This window comes from Leguminivora glycinivorella, chromosome 15 (genome assembly GCF_023078275.1).
Source record: "Leguminivora glycinivorella isolate SPB_JAAS2020 chromosome 15, LegGlyc_1.1, whole genome shotgun sequence".
Classification (NCBI taxonomy): Eukaryota; Metazoa; Arthropoda; class Insecta; order Lepidoptera; family Tortricidae; genus Leguminivora; species Leguminivora glycinivorella.
Window position 1 is genome coordinate 20503868 of NC_062985.1, and position 14081 is coordinate 20517948.

The window sequence follows — 14081 nt, forward strand, 5'->3', positions numbered from 1 at the left end:
CATTCATATATGAGAGAGAGAAAAAAATATCATCTTCTCGCTCTCATGTATGAAATTCTTTATCTGTTCAATGGACTAATAAGGTGGCGCCATCTGTCATAACCTTTGAGTGCGCGTCCTCATTGGATAAGAGCAAGGGAATGATTATGATGATAATATTGACATTCGTACTGTGTCATTCAACTTAGAATATGCATCTTGAACTTTGAACTTTTTGGTTTAAATTTGTACAAAAAAACATACAGTCATATTGGTTTAAAAATTCAAAGTAAATATACAATATTTCTACAATCGTTCGTGCACGAACACCCTTAACGTACAAGTGATACATGTATTACAGATCCAAAATATAAATGCTCCATTGAACTAAACAAAATATTTGTTGCTCCAGAATATTATTATTTAGATCTTTCGGGCGACAGGCAAAATTAATAAAGAAGGAATTTTAAAACGCGTATAATGAACATAAAATATATGTAAACGTTTCGAACTCTTTACAACGTTCTTGGTCAACGGGTGACTGAGGAAAATTAATGTGCAAAAACTACCCACATAACCAACGCTGTAAAGAGTTCGAAACGTCGGGATGTATTATAAATTCATTATACGCGATATAATCCGTTTTCATTGTGTTATTTCATGGGTAACTATCGCGCTAACCGAAGACAATATTGGGGAAATTTATAGCAAAGACATAATATAAAAAACCCCGTATAGTTTAGACAGATAAAGTCAAACAAACGTACTTCTTAAAAATTTCAATCCCTGTCTCGAGAAATGGCAATATTTTTCTGGCAAGAGCGGGCATGAAACCGTGAGGACTGGGGAAAGGAAGGGGAGGCCTTTGCCCAGCAATGGGACACCATATAGGCTAAATATATATGTATATATATATATATATATATATTTCTGTACACGGTGTAGCATGAGGAAACCGAATAATTTTAACAGCGTATTGCTCATGACATTAGGAGAGTAAAAAGTCATATAAACTTTTCTGGATTTCACCTACTTTCAGTTATAAACATAAAAAAAATAACAATTACTTACTTATTCTTTCTCAGAAGAAAACGTTATTTTGATGGCGATGATGCCGTTATCGGACATAATCTAACCATCCTCGTTGACAGATGTCAAAAAATAACTAGTAACTGGTTGCAAAAAGTATTTTTGTAGAAAAAAATGTGAATTTTTATTTTAAGTGCCACTTTTAAAAAGGGCAAAATTTTTTTTGGTGAAATTTGCTTGACGTCATATAACATTATATTATCTTTATTTTGCCCTCCGAAATGCGTAGTTAAAATCTTTCGGTTCCCTCATGGTTACACCGTGTATAGGGTACCTACTTGACCCCCTTTGAAAATAGCGTAAGCGCCAATTGTCATGAGGTAATGTAATATTCCTACCCTATAAATACCTAACTAACACCAAATACCTATTTAGTTAACCTATATAACCATACAAAAAATTAAAACTCTAAATTGTATTAAATAAAATTAATTATCATGAAACGAAATCAATCAATTAAGTTAATATCTTAAATTGGATCAGTATTTTGACCTAGTGATCGTTTAGTGTTTATGTAGAACCCATTGTTGTAGCCGCAAATAGTAACCAGTCCTTTTCGCATATTATGAAACAGTAATGTCCTATTACTCCTAATAACCCTAAAAAGTCAATAGCCAAAATAGATGGATTAAGTCCACAACAAAAATCAGAGTGAATAATAAGTTGTAATTAAAAGATGGAGTTTAATCAAATATAATTAGATTGTTTTAGTTAAATAAAACACAAATAAACCAATGAGCATAATAAAATTATGTCAAAATTAAAATAACTAATGTTTGTCAGTAATGTGTGTTGCGCATGTGACACTGTTTGAGTTGCAGGCGTCCATAGGTTACGGTGACCGCTTTACATCAGGCGGACCGTATACTTGTTTGCCACCGACGTAGTATAAAAAAAAAAAAAAAATAATCTAAAATGTCACCATATTATAATAAAGAAAGTCAATAGTAAATATAATATATTTTAAAATATTTTATTTTTGGGGTTATAGATGTCGCTCCGCCTCCGCGACAGTCCATGGCCATCATCCAGTTACGGGTCAGACCCCTGCCCCAGTTCTGAAGGAACTATTTTGTGGTCCTGAAGGGACATCTTTTAATAATGACAGGACTACTTTCATTTGCCCGAGCCATTATGTTGTGACACTTTCATCACTATAGAGAGGACTTTCAAAGGGACAATTTAAAATATCAAATACTGGTAGTAGAGCAGTGTATCTGACCACTCCAATTCTCCAGAATTCTGTAACTTTGTACATCATTGTTTTTGTAGGTATTTATCAAAATAATATTATCCAAACTGTTAATGTAGTCATTTTGTATCACCTTTCGGACCAAAATAAACCACGATCTTGCAACTTTCTGCCTCGATCCAGTCTAGACAAATCATTTATGATAGGTATTTGGAATAATATGACTTTATATTTGAAAGCCATTATGTAAAAAATCACAGGTTCATAGATAACAGAATAGACAGACAAACTGCTGAGGGACAAGCTAATTAAAAATAATCATTTTTATTTTAAAACAAAATGAATTTACAATCTTACATTATATTGTGAGCTATTTATTTTAATTTTCTCACAATAAATTTATTTACTACCAGTAGGTATACAAGGGATCAAAAATATATATAAAGTCATAAATGTATATGTCGAGTTTGTCAATTGTCATAAATAAACATAGTTAATATAAATTCCCATAAGCCCTACTAATCCCAATTCAATAATTGAATATCATTAAATGTAAGCCTTCCTGAGCCTACCGTAGGACTCATACAATCTATGTACAAATGTACAACATTTATTTATTTATTTATTTATAAATTCACTCACACAGTTAAAGTCTAACATATTAAGTAGCGAAAACCCGTGTTAAAATATATAGTTTAACTTTTTAGAAAATGAATAAAGACTTGAAAAGGAGAAAACAATTTTAATACTGATATTTCCTATACCAAACAAAATCCTAGCCCTAACAGCTAAACTAACCATCTACTCTACCGACATATTAGCAAACTAGCGATCCGGATCGCACATTTAATTTACTCGCGTGATTTTCCGAAAGTGCAATGGAAAATCTCTAGCTAAAGCTAACTAAGACGGGCGAAGAATAACCCTTTGACCTGACTCCCTATTTCTTCACGTGGGCTGGTTCTCACACTAGGGATTGGGACAGCAAGAAGTCAGCCAGACGGGTAATGTTAAATAGGAAAGTTGGACAAGAACCTGGCAAATTTAAGAAGTTTAGATAACAACTCAAATCGTCCAGATTCCAGGAGCAAAATCCTGTCTTAATAAACGCAGGAAACTGCCAAGAGCTCACTTGGACTCTACTAAAATAACCCAAGAAATGTCCCTTGGTTGACTAGGGCTATAGTTGAACACCGTTAGGTTACCCGCCCTATCCCTCCAAAGAACTGCAAAATATCAGACCAGTTCATCCTACTAAAATAATCTACCCCAATAATTAATTACAAAAGTTATTAATTAACTAACAGAACTAAGTAATATATGAAATACTTCAACAAAAATTATTCTAGCGTAAAATAACACTAAAGCAATCCAAGCTAAAACATTTCACACATTAAAACACAATTAATTCTTTAACTAATAAGAAACACTCACAAATCTAACCAAACTTTAAAACTTTAGCAACACTATTGTTCTACAACTCTAAACTCTACTAGTACACTTTATAATACTAGCAGTGATCAAGCTCCAAAACAATAAAAACACTAATATTTACACCAATTAAAACACTGAAAAATACGCTTATTAACATAATACTCTATATTATCCTCCAACCCAAACTATACCAGTATCATGAAATACTAGCAAAATCTAGGCTAGGGCATAATATAGGTAATCTAGATTTACCCAAATAAACCTAAATAGAACCAGTCTGATGGTCGAGCAGAAGGCTCTCTCAATCCCGAATGCCAATGAAAGAATCCCAATGCATGAATCCCATGCAATCCCTTCCAAGATTCTCAAATCCCCACTAGCTCCCACTTCCTCACTCCTGATTGGTATTTCTTAACCAACGCTGAAATTCATAACTTCATACAATATTTAAATAAAACATGTTTTATTTCCTGATCAGAATAAGATCCAATTTGATCTACTCATAGGGCGTGGCCGAACTAAGTTTTTTTCCACATGTTTGGACACAGGATTGGCTCACTAGACTTTTTTCCATTTGCACATGCTTTAAAAATTGTCTCAATCAACGCTCTTTGTAATATGGTTCAATATGGCTTAAATTTGTTTTTATTGGCTAGTATCATTTAATTGTACAGTTTGAAATTTGACACATCTTCCTGTTGATTTGAATTTGACCAGGCAGCATTTCTTAAAATCCCTACTGCAAAACCTTTATGACTTTGAAACAAGACTCAAATTGGGCTACAAATAAGCATCTAAATATTTTGGTTCACTATAAATCTCCAAGCTCTCCATCTCGTATTTCTAAAATATGATTTACTTGAGACTAAACAAAATTTTAATTATCGTGAGACCGAAACAGGAATTTAATCAACTAAACAAAAAATATAATTATTATGCTTGCATATGATGAAACATGGAAGCAAGTTTCTGACATGTTACAATCGCCTCCCAAAATTTACTGTAGCTTAAATATATTAAGGATATATATTTGCAGAAGTAAATTTTCGAACAAAAGTATACAAAATGCTAAACAAAAATGATAAATTACTGCAAGTAAAACTATTAATAAAAATCTCTTTTAACATTCTTCCCTTCGTGTAAGCCTTTTTTTTTTTGTTGCGGCTGTGTGTGTGTAGTGTGTGTTTAAACCAAACTGAAGAATGAACATTTCTGAAGGAATAAGTTTACAGGGCCATTCATGTTAGAAATAAACAATTAAAAATGCAGCCAGTTAATTTTGCCTCAACAAAAGAATAGAAGTTGTGCTGTGTATGCCAATGGCCTACCCTTCTACCGATCCGACTGATACATACGAGAGTTTCCGACTTGAGTCTATATTTTAGCGACCAAGAAAGGAATCAAACGGTATCTCTTTTTAAGACAAAATTGAACCTTTTACCAAGGAGCATTCTATGCCACTCGAGGGGTTACTATCTTTAAAAGATTTAATTCCAACACCGTATCTGATGACTTATTTCCCCAAAAAGCCTTTCCTAGTCTGGAGCATGTTCATCAATAACGGGATGTCAATTATAAAAGTTTAAGCTATGCTATGCTTAAACTTTTGATTTCCAAATGAAATGACAAATAAACTGATAAATAAACAAATAGTACTAACCAATAAAAAAAGCACAACTAGATTGCAAATCGAATCTTTCGAAACGAGCTAAATTACTGAATATTATAAGAAAATACTAAGCTCACTTCATGATTATGCTTTTCCATATGAGAGAGTACTAAACATCTCGTTACTGATGGGTGTGTAGTGTTTCCTGTTCTGATGTTGTGTGTAGTATAGAGATAACACGGCGGCAGCTTAAACCTGCTAATATGCTTTTTTTTTTTTTAGCGAGCCTAACCTAACTCCAAACTACCGTATTACCTCTTTTGTGTATGTGTGTGTGTTCCGGTCAGAATGTCAAAAGATATATTGTTGTTTAGTTTTGTTAATTTTTCAGGGCCCTGCATAAATAAAAACAATTTTTTTTTTCATGCAATTTAACATGTTTTCTGACAACCATCATATTTATTCATCTACATTCTCATTTTCACACATCCCCGAAAACGTACCAAAACTTTTCCCTTTAAAGAATTGAAACTAAAATAAAAATTACTAAAATTACTATAAGTAATATTGTTTCATTCTTAAGAAAATCTACCATTAGCAAACATATACCTAATATATTTATAATAGAGATATACTAAAAAAAAAAAAAAAAAAAAACTATTCTTTTTTTTTTTCATATCTATTGGAAAATGTTCCCCAAAATGATCTATTTAAAATCATGAAGAAGAAGGAAAAATAAAAAAAAAAATATGGAGAGCCCAGTTCAATAGCAATAAACCTTTGTGAAATAAGAAATAGCTAAATAAATAGTTTAAATATTCAGAGAAATATATTTTTTAATTAAATTATTTGTAAAATGGTAAAACAGTTTTATTTTAAGTAGAAATGTTTTTTTTTTTTCTAATTTGAATATTATTATTTTTAACATATACTGTTTTTAAATATAATAGAAATTTTAAAAATCTACGTGTTGAAGATATATATAATGTGCTGCTATATTATAATCTACATAATAACGATTCACTACTAATTTAGCATTAAAACTATTAAAAGTCAGTTATGAATATGTGTATTTATTTTTATATATTTTAATAACTTAAAATAAAATTGAATTTAAGGATGGAATGAAGCCGCCTCACAACCCCTCCAAAAACAGTTAATGCACACTAATGAATATAGAGTCCCGATACAAGTATATTTGTTATATAATTAGTTTTTATTAATTTTTTTTATTTTTTTATTATAGAATCACCTTGACTTGTGCTTTGTTAACTGTTTTTGAGCTTCACCTCTGCCTCCTTCTCTATATAATGCAAGGGATTCTTTTAAGGTAATGGGTTCCTAATTGGTTTTCCCATTTTTACAATTTATTTTTATTTCTAATACAAAACAGGAAAAACAACTATTTGATATTTAATTAATACACAACAAATCATTGTTTTAATCAAATTACACAAAATTTTCTTAATTAATAATATCTAAATGTTAGTACATTATGTAAAACTAAACTACATAAGCAAAGAACTTTTACACAAAACAATAGGATTTTAATTACCTCAAATTGAAGAGAAAAAAAAATGTCTTTAAAACTATAATTATATGTGATAAAAAAAATAACAAACTAAAAATGATGTTTTTTTTTTTCAATTATGAACTTCTAATCCGAATCAGTCACAAATTAAGAGTTTATTAACTGATAGTATTTAGATAAATGTATAGCATTAAATTTTCCTTTAATTTTTCCAGTTGTCGGATCTGTTAATACATACACATTATTATAGGGTATAGCGGAAATAATATATGGCCCTTCATACAAAGCTTCAAACTTTTTCGTAATTTTTTTGTCAGCATCGGATTTATTTAATTTTTTTATTTTTACTAAATCTCCTATCTGAAACTCTACAAGTCGATAACGTTGATTAAATTTTGTTTGACGCGTTTGACTATTTTTTCTTAAATTTTCTCTTGCCTTTTCTCTAATTTTCTCAACATCTAGTACTATGTTTTTCTTAATTTCGTTATCAAATGATAACATCGTAGACTGACCATATAAAATCTCACAAGGAGTAAAACCTGTACTACCATGATATGTATTGTTATATAACTCCTCTAATTGTGGCAATAATGCGACCCACCCACGATGATTTGATTTACAATATTGTCTAAATAACCGGCCTATTTCACGATTTACTCGCTCAACGATATTAGCACGAGGATTTCTAACAGTAGAGTATATAACTTTAACGTCTTCTGCTGCCATATTTTCCTTCCAAAGTTTTGATGAAAATTGAGATCCATTATCTGACATAATAACTTTTGGTTTGATTATATTGAAAAATTTACGCATTTTCCAAAATACTGAATTAGCCGTAGCCTTTCTTAATTCATAAAACTTAACAAATTTACTAAACGAATCCTGCACCACTAATATATAATTCATACCAAATTGACCAGTAGGCAAAGGTCCATATAAATCTACCATTACCATATCTCCAATATTTTGAGTAACTATAGATTGGCAAGGTCACAGTATAAGGAATATTCAGTAGTTAATCTCCGGCAGGTAGATGCGGGCGGTCTCTACTGCGCAAGGTCACGCAGGGTTGAACAAAATTACTATAAAGTTAATCAATCAACTTCGTATAAAGTAAGTAGTTGTTATCTAATAGGTACTATTAGGTAACTGTAAGTATTAGTATAACAATACCACACCAGTCAATATTGAATACACAAAAAAATATTATTCATATATTAGTCTCATAAGCGCAATACTAGATTGTGTAACGAGGGAGCAAAATGAGATATTCACGGGGACGGCTTTTCACATCACGTATGTGGTAATTTATATGTTATACTTAGATATTATTTAAAACAAAAACGCACTTTCTACTACGTACCATTCAAGTAGGTACGTGTTTTTTTCTTAAATACTGACGAAATAGTATTTACATAAAATGTCTGAATAGATGGTTCCACAATATTTAAGTAGGTACCAAACTTCCGACAAGATAGATCGCATCATCTACCTAAATAAAAAACAAGTATTTGGTTGCAAAGTAATTAATGTCGTTACAGGTAAATCCTTATTGATTTTAATGCATCACTATATCTCACTTTTACCTAACGCTGCAAAAATGTAAGTATAAAAACCACTTACTTTTCTGGAAGTCTAGGAATTGTGAAGAATGTTATATCCGGATTTTTAGAACTGTTCTCCATACATCCATAAACACTACAGCACTACAGTAACGAAATGACCTCGGCACTGACGTCATTCGTCGACACATCGATACAGCGCGCAAACGCGGCCCCGACTGTCCAGCCCAATAATTACCAGTTTCGCATGTTTTCGCTGCATGCGAGGGTACTTTTTCGACACACCGCGCGGCGTGAAGTTTGTAAGAAGAGTTATTACTGTTTATACTGTGGCAAGGTCCTACCTTTTTTACAATGTCACTTTTTACCAACTGACAATCATGACAAGCGCGAACAACTCGTTTTACCAATGGTGTTATACCTTTCCAGTAAAAACGATCTCTTATATACTTAATAACTTTGTACATGCCTTGGTGACCCATTTCTTTATGTATCTGTTCAATCAAATCTATCCTTAAAACTTCTGGCAAATAGATGACTTTTTCTTGTGAATTGTCGGGTCTGAAATATAATATTTTATTCTCAAAACTACATCGTTTCTCTATTTTTGTCAACTTAGTAGGATCAATGTTTTCTTGTAACCGTTTTATAATTTGATTAATTTCAGAGTCTTCTTGTTGTAACTTAGACACATCTCTTAATTTGGATAATAAAGCCTGATTTACATTATGACCTATGTATAAGATTTCAGGGAGCTTAACCTTTTCTTCTTGTAATAAATCTCCCTCTGGCGGATATCTAGATAAAATATCGGCTACAACATTCTGCGTCCCTTTAACGTGTTGAAACTCGTAATTAAACTGTTCTAAATAATTAATCCATCTTGTAATTTTCGCGTTATAAAGTTTCCAATTTTTAACAAATAATAATGCCTTGTGATCCGTTACTATGATTACTTTTGATCCCCTAAAGTATGTTTCAAATTTTTCTAAACAACAAATAACGGAATAGAATTCTTGTTCGGTCACGGTCCAATTAAGTTGAGCACCCCTTAATGCTTTGCTATGAAAACCTAATATTTTAATTTCCCCTTGGTCGTCTAATTGGTATAAAACCCCAGCTAAACCTATAGCAGAACTGTCAGTTTGCAAATAAAATTCTTTACTAAAATCAGGGTGATGCAATTGTATTACGTTAATAAATTTAGCTTTTATTTCATTAAATGCCTGCTGATGAATGCTACCCCAATTCCAAGAAACGGTTTTCTTTAATAATTCGCACAAGGGTTGTATATATTTACTATAATTAGGTATAAACCGTCGATAAAAGTTACACAAACCTAAAAATGCTCTCAAATGTTTTATCTTTTTAGGTACTGGAAAATTTTGTATAGCCTTTATTTTTTCTGGATCTGTTTTCAGACCTTCAGTGGAAATTATGTACCCGAGCATGTGCACCTCCTTACATAAAAATTTACACTTTTCAATATTACAAGTCATCCCTGCCTTTTCTAATTTTCCCAAAACTATATCTATGTGATCTAAATGTTGTTGCAGTGAACCAGTTGTTATGATTGCTAAATCGTCTAAATAATTAACACAAAAATCTCGCACTTCATGTCCCAAAATACAATCCATCGCTCTACTAAAACTACCGACAGATGTTTTTAATCCTTGAGGTAACACATTATAAACGTAAGATTTTCCATTGAAACTGAACCCTGTGTATTTTTTACTATTTTCTGATATAGGTATTTGAAAATAGGCATTATTTAAGTCTATCACACTAATATAATTAGTTCCGTGAAATGAATTCATGACATCTAATTGCATGGTAGGTTTTTCAGTTTCCGCGACCATATGTTTATTTATTTCGCGAGCATCTAAAAGAACTCTAATAGAACCATCCTTTTTCAATGTGAAAGTTAAAGGAGAACAATATGGTGTGGACGTTCGGCTAATAATACCCTGTTGTTCCATTTCCCTCAATTTTTCCTCTATTTTAGCTCTATACGCATACGGAACCGGGTATGACCGTTTCACAATAGGTTCTTGATTGGTCATCTTTATTTCGTGTTCATAACAATTCGCTTTGCCTAATCTGTCGTCAAACAATTTGTTATATTTTCCTAACACATTTTCTAAACTTTTTCTATCAGATTCATTTAAAACCAATCCTGTATTATAGTTTTTCTTATTTAGTCTACTGATTTCATTAATTTGTAATTTTGATTGTTTTTGACTGTCAGATATTAAAACCTCATTTTCTCGCTCGTGAAAACGATAAAGGTGAGTTTTTCCGCCCTGATCAATTAACAAGCCACTACCGCGTTTGCTTAAGGTTATAACTATTTCATTTTCCTTCATCCAATCAAAACCAAGTATCAAAGTACTACTTAAATCTGGTATGATTAGAAAAGCTACATCTCTTTCGTAATTTCCCATTTTTAAAGGCAATAAAGCTATTTGTCTAATTTCTACGGTCTTAGCTGCAGTTACAGCGGTTTTTATTCGGAAAGGTTTTATTTTCATGAGAGGAATACTTGTATATTTAGCTTTTATAGTTTCCCAAAACTCCTCGGATATACAAGTTACATCACTTCCGGTATCTAATAACGCTACAATATCATAATCAAAAACTTGTACTAATATCTCAGATTTGAATGAACGTTTTTCATTTTCCAATGATTTTTCTTCGAACACTGAAGTAATTTTTGATTTTTCGTTTTTATGTGAATTTTCTTCTACTTTTAATTTCAGTACGTCAACTAGTCGGTGTACTAAATCTAACTCTTTAGCGGAATATTGCTTAAAACCAATTCCCTCATATGTTTTGCGATCTATAAGGTTAGTTTTAATCGGTACTTTTATGCCATTTCCGCTTTTACCTAATCCTTCTCCTGGTCTCCAGCCCATTTTAGTCATCATGTTAAATACGTTGTTCCCTATATTTGTGACTGATTCGGGAACACAATCAGCCGTACTTAGTTTAAATCTACATTATCTATAGTTTCAATCACTTCTTCTAAAGCATTAACAGTTTTGGTTCTGTTTTGTTCTTGAGTCGGTTTCTGCCAATTTTTGTAAGTTTGTTGATACTCCTTCTTTTTCTTCTCGTAGTTGCGTTGGCCCGTTCCTGACGTAGATGCACTTGTATTGTACGTGTGAGTTTCTTGTTTATTAATGTTGTCCATACTTCTTAAAAACTCCGCCATACCAATTATGGTAGTTATATTTGACATAGCCCAAACTTGCTGTATATATTTCGGAAAATGTCTAACTATATCAGATATTAATTGTTTTTCTGATATTTTATAAGTCAAATACTTTGAGCGTCCTGTCAACTTCAGAAAATAATTTAACATTGATATCGACTCATTTCTATTCCATGTACCTTGTACTATGTCACGTCGTAAGCGGTTTTCTTCATTTTCGCCCCAGTAAGTAGCGAGGAAATCTTTCTTAAAATCTTCGACGGTTTTCCATCTTTCCTGATAAACTCGCGCCCAATCTCGTGCATCCTCCGTTAAACATTCTTGAATAATATCTAATTCAAGGTTTTTCTTATTCAGCTTCTTAATATAATTGTCCAAATCTTCTAAAAACAACATAGGTTGAGCGGATGATTTTCCATTAAATCGAGGTTTTTCATAATTAACATTTTGTATGTTGCAAACGATATTCCCTACCACTGATTCAATATCTTTATCACTATTCACCTGTTCAGAGTCCAACAGTTCATTTTCTGTAGTACCACTGCTTACTACAGGTGAATCGTTTTCCACATTTAACATCTTGACGGATCTTATTTCCTCACTCAGTGAATTCACTTTACTAGTCAACGTTCCTATAGAACGTTTAACTACAGACATCAAAACTCCTAAATGTACGTTCTTAATTTTCCGTACCACTCTTCGTCTCCCAGATGGCATTACGGGACTTCTTATAATTTTGTTAGACCGTGATTGAACATCAGTAGATTGAGAACTGGAACCTTCTTGAGACAGCGCTTGTTGATTACGTAGACCGGGTCGCACCATTTTTATTGATTTTATTTCACACTTGTTTTTTTTTTTTTTTTACTGTTTAAATGATATAAAAGTCACTTTTATTTTCACTTTTCACTATTAGAGTCAGTTAGTTTTTATAAAAGTTGTATGTTTTTTTTTTTCTGAAATGAAATTATTAATTGTTATCAAACTCTACTAACAACAAATGCAATTATAATCGTATTCTTATTTAAATATTGTACAATACTACTTCATTAAAAATAGTAACCCTGTTCTTTAAAACAATATACCGTCGTTAGTTATATATTGAATATCGACAAAGTACTCAATATAACGAAATTTAAATATGTAAGGACAACATACAAAATAATATTCCCTACTCGAAAATAATCAAGCTAACTAGCGATAACGTTTTTATGCAAAAACCATAAATAACACTTGTTCTAGAGGTATCGTCGACAAATGGTCAAGTGGTTGGCGCGACAACTTTTTGTTAGATTAACAAAAACAAAGGGACTTAAGATTGTAACGCGTCTAGTCGAACTATAAGTGTTCTCAAGGATTTAAGTGACGCCAACAAAGATGCCATAAATAACAATTCAGAATGGTAACTTATTTAATTTTAGTTTACTTCAAAATGATAATTTCACGCGCAAATATACTAAAATGTATGTAGCGTAGTATACTATTTAGACCGCTTCTATGTAAGTACGTCCATAGCGTAATAACTATTTAAAACACTTTTATGTACGAACGTAATGTAATAAACTATTTAAAGCAATTCTATGTACGCCTCCCCATGTAGGAAACTTTACTTAAACTTGAACAATATTTGATACAAATTACAATATGAGTATGAATGAATTACAGTTGACTTGGTATACCTACTAAATAGACGTATGAATAAAATTTAAAATATTAAAAAAAATACCTATTTCATAATATGCTATCCGTCTTCACAACAACAATTGTGTTGCTATAATCAATCCACTACACGAATCAACTATAACAACAGCTTTGATCCAATATAAGATATATAACTCAATACTATAAAAACTAAAATGAAGAAATTAAAAATAATGAATACCACTGTAAATGAACTCTAAGATTTATAAAAGACTAACCACTTTAGTCAAAATCTACTTATCTTAGTTACGCTAGCCTACCCCACCAAATAAAATATATGTATATCGTGGTAACGCTAGAGCCAATTGTACTATTATGTACATCCCGAGTCACGACAGTAAATAAAGTATATATATATATACATCCTGGTCACACACACCAATTGTAATATTCCTACCCTATAAATACCTAACTAACATCAATTACCTATTTAGTTAACCTATATAACCATACAAAAATTGAAACTCTAAAATTTATTAAATAAAATTAATTACCATGAAACGAAATCAATCAATTAAGTTAATATCTTAAATTGGATCAGTATTTTGACCTAGTGATCGTTTAGTGTCTATGTAGAACCCATTGTTGTAGCCGCAAATAGTAACCAGTCCTTTTCGCATATTATGAAACAGTAATGTCCTATTACTCCTAATAACCCTAAAAAGTCAATAGCCAAAATAGATGGATTAAGTCCACAACAAAAATCAGAGTGAATAATAAGTTGTAATTAAAAGATGGGTTTAATCAAATATAATCAGATTGTTTTA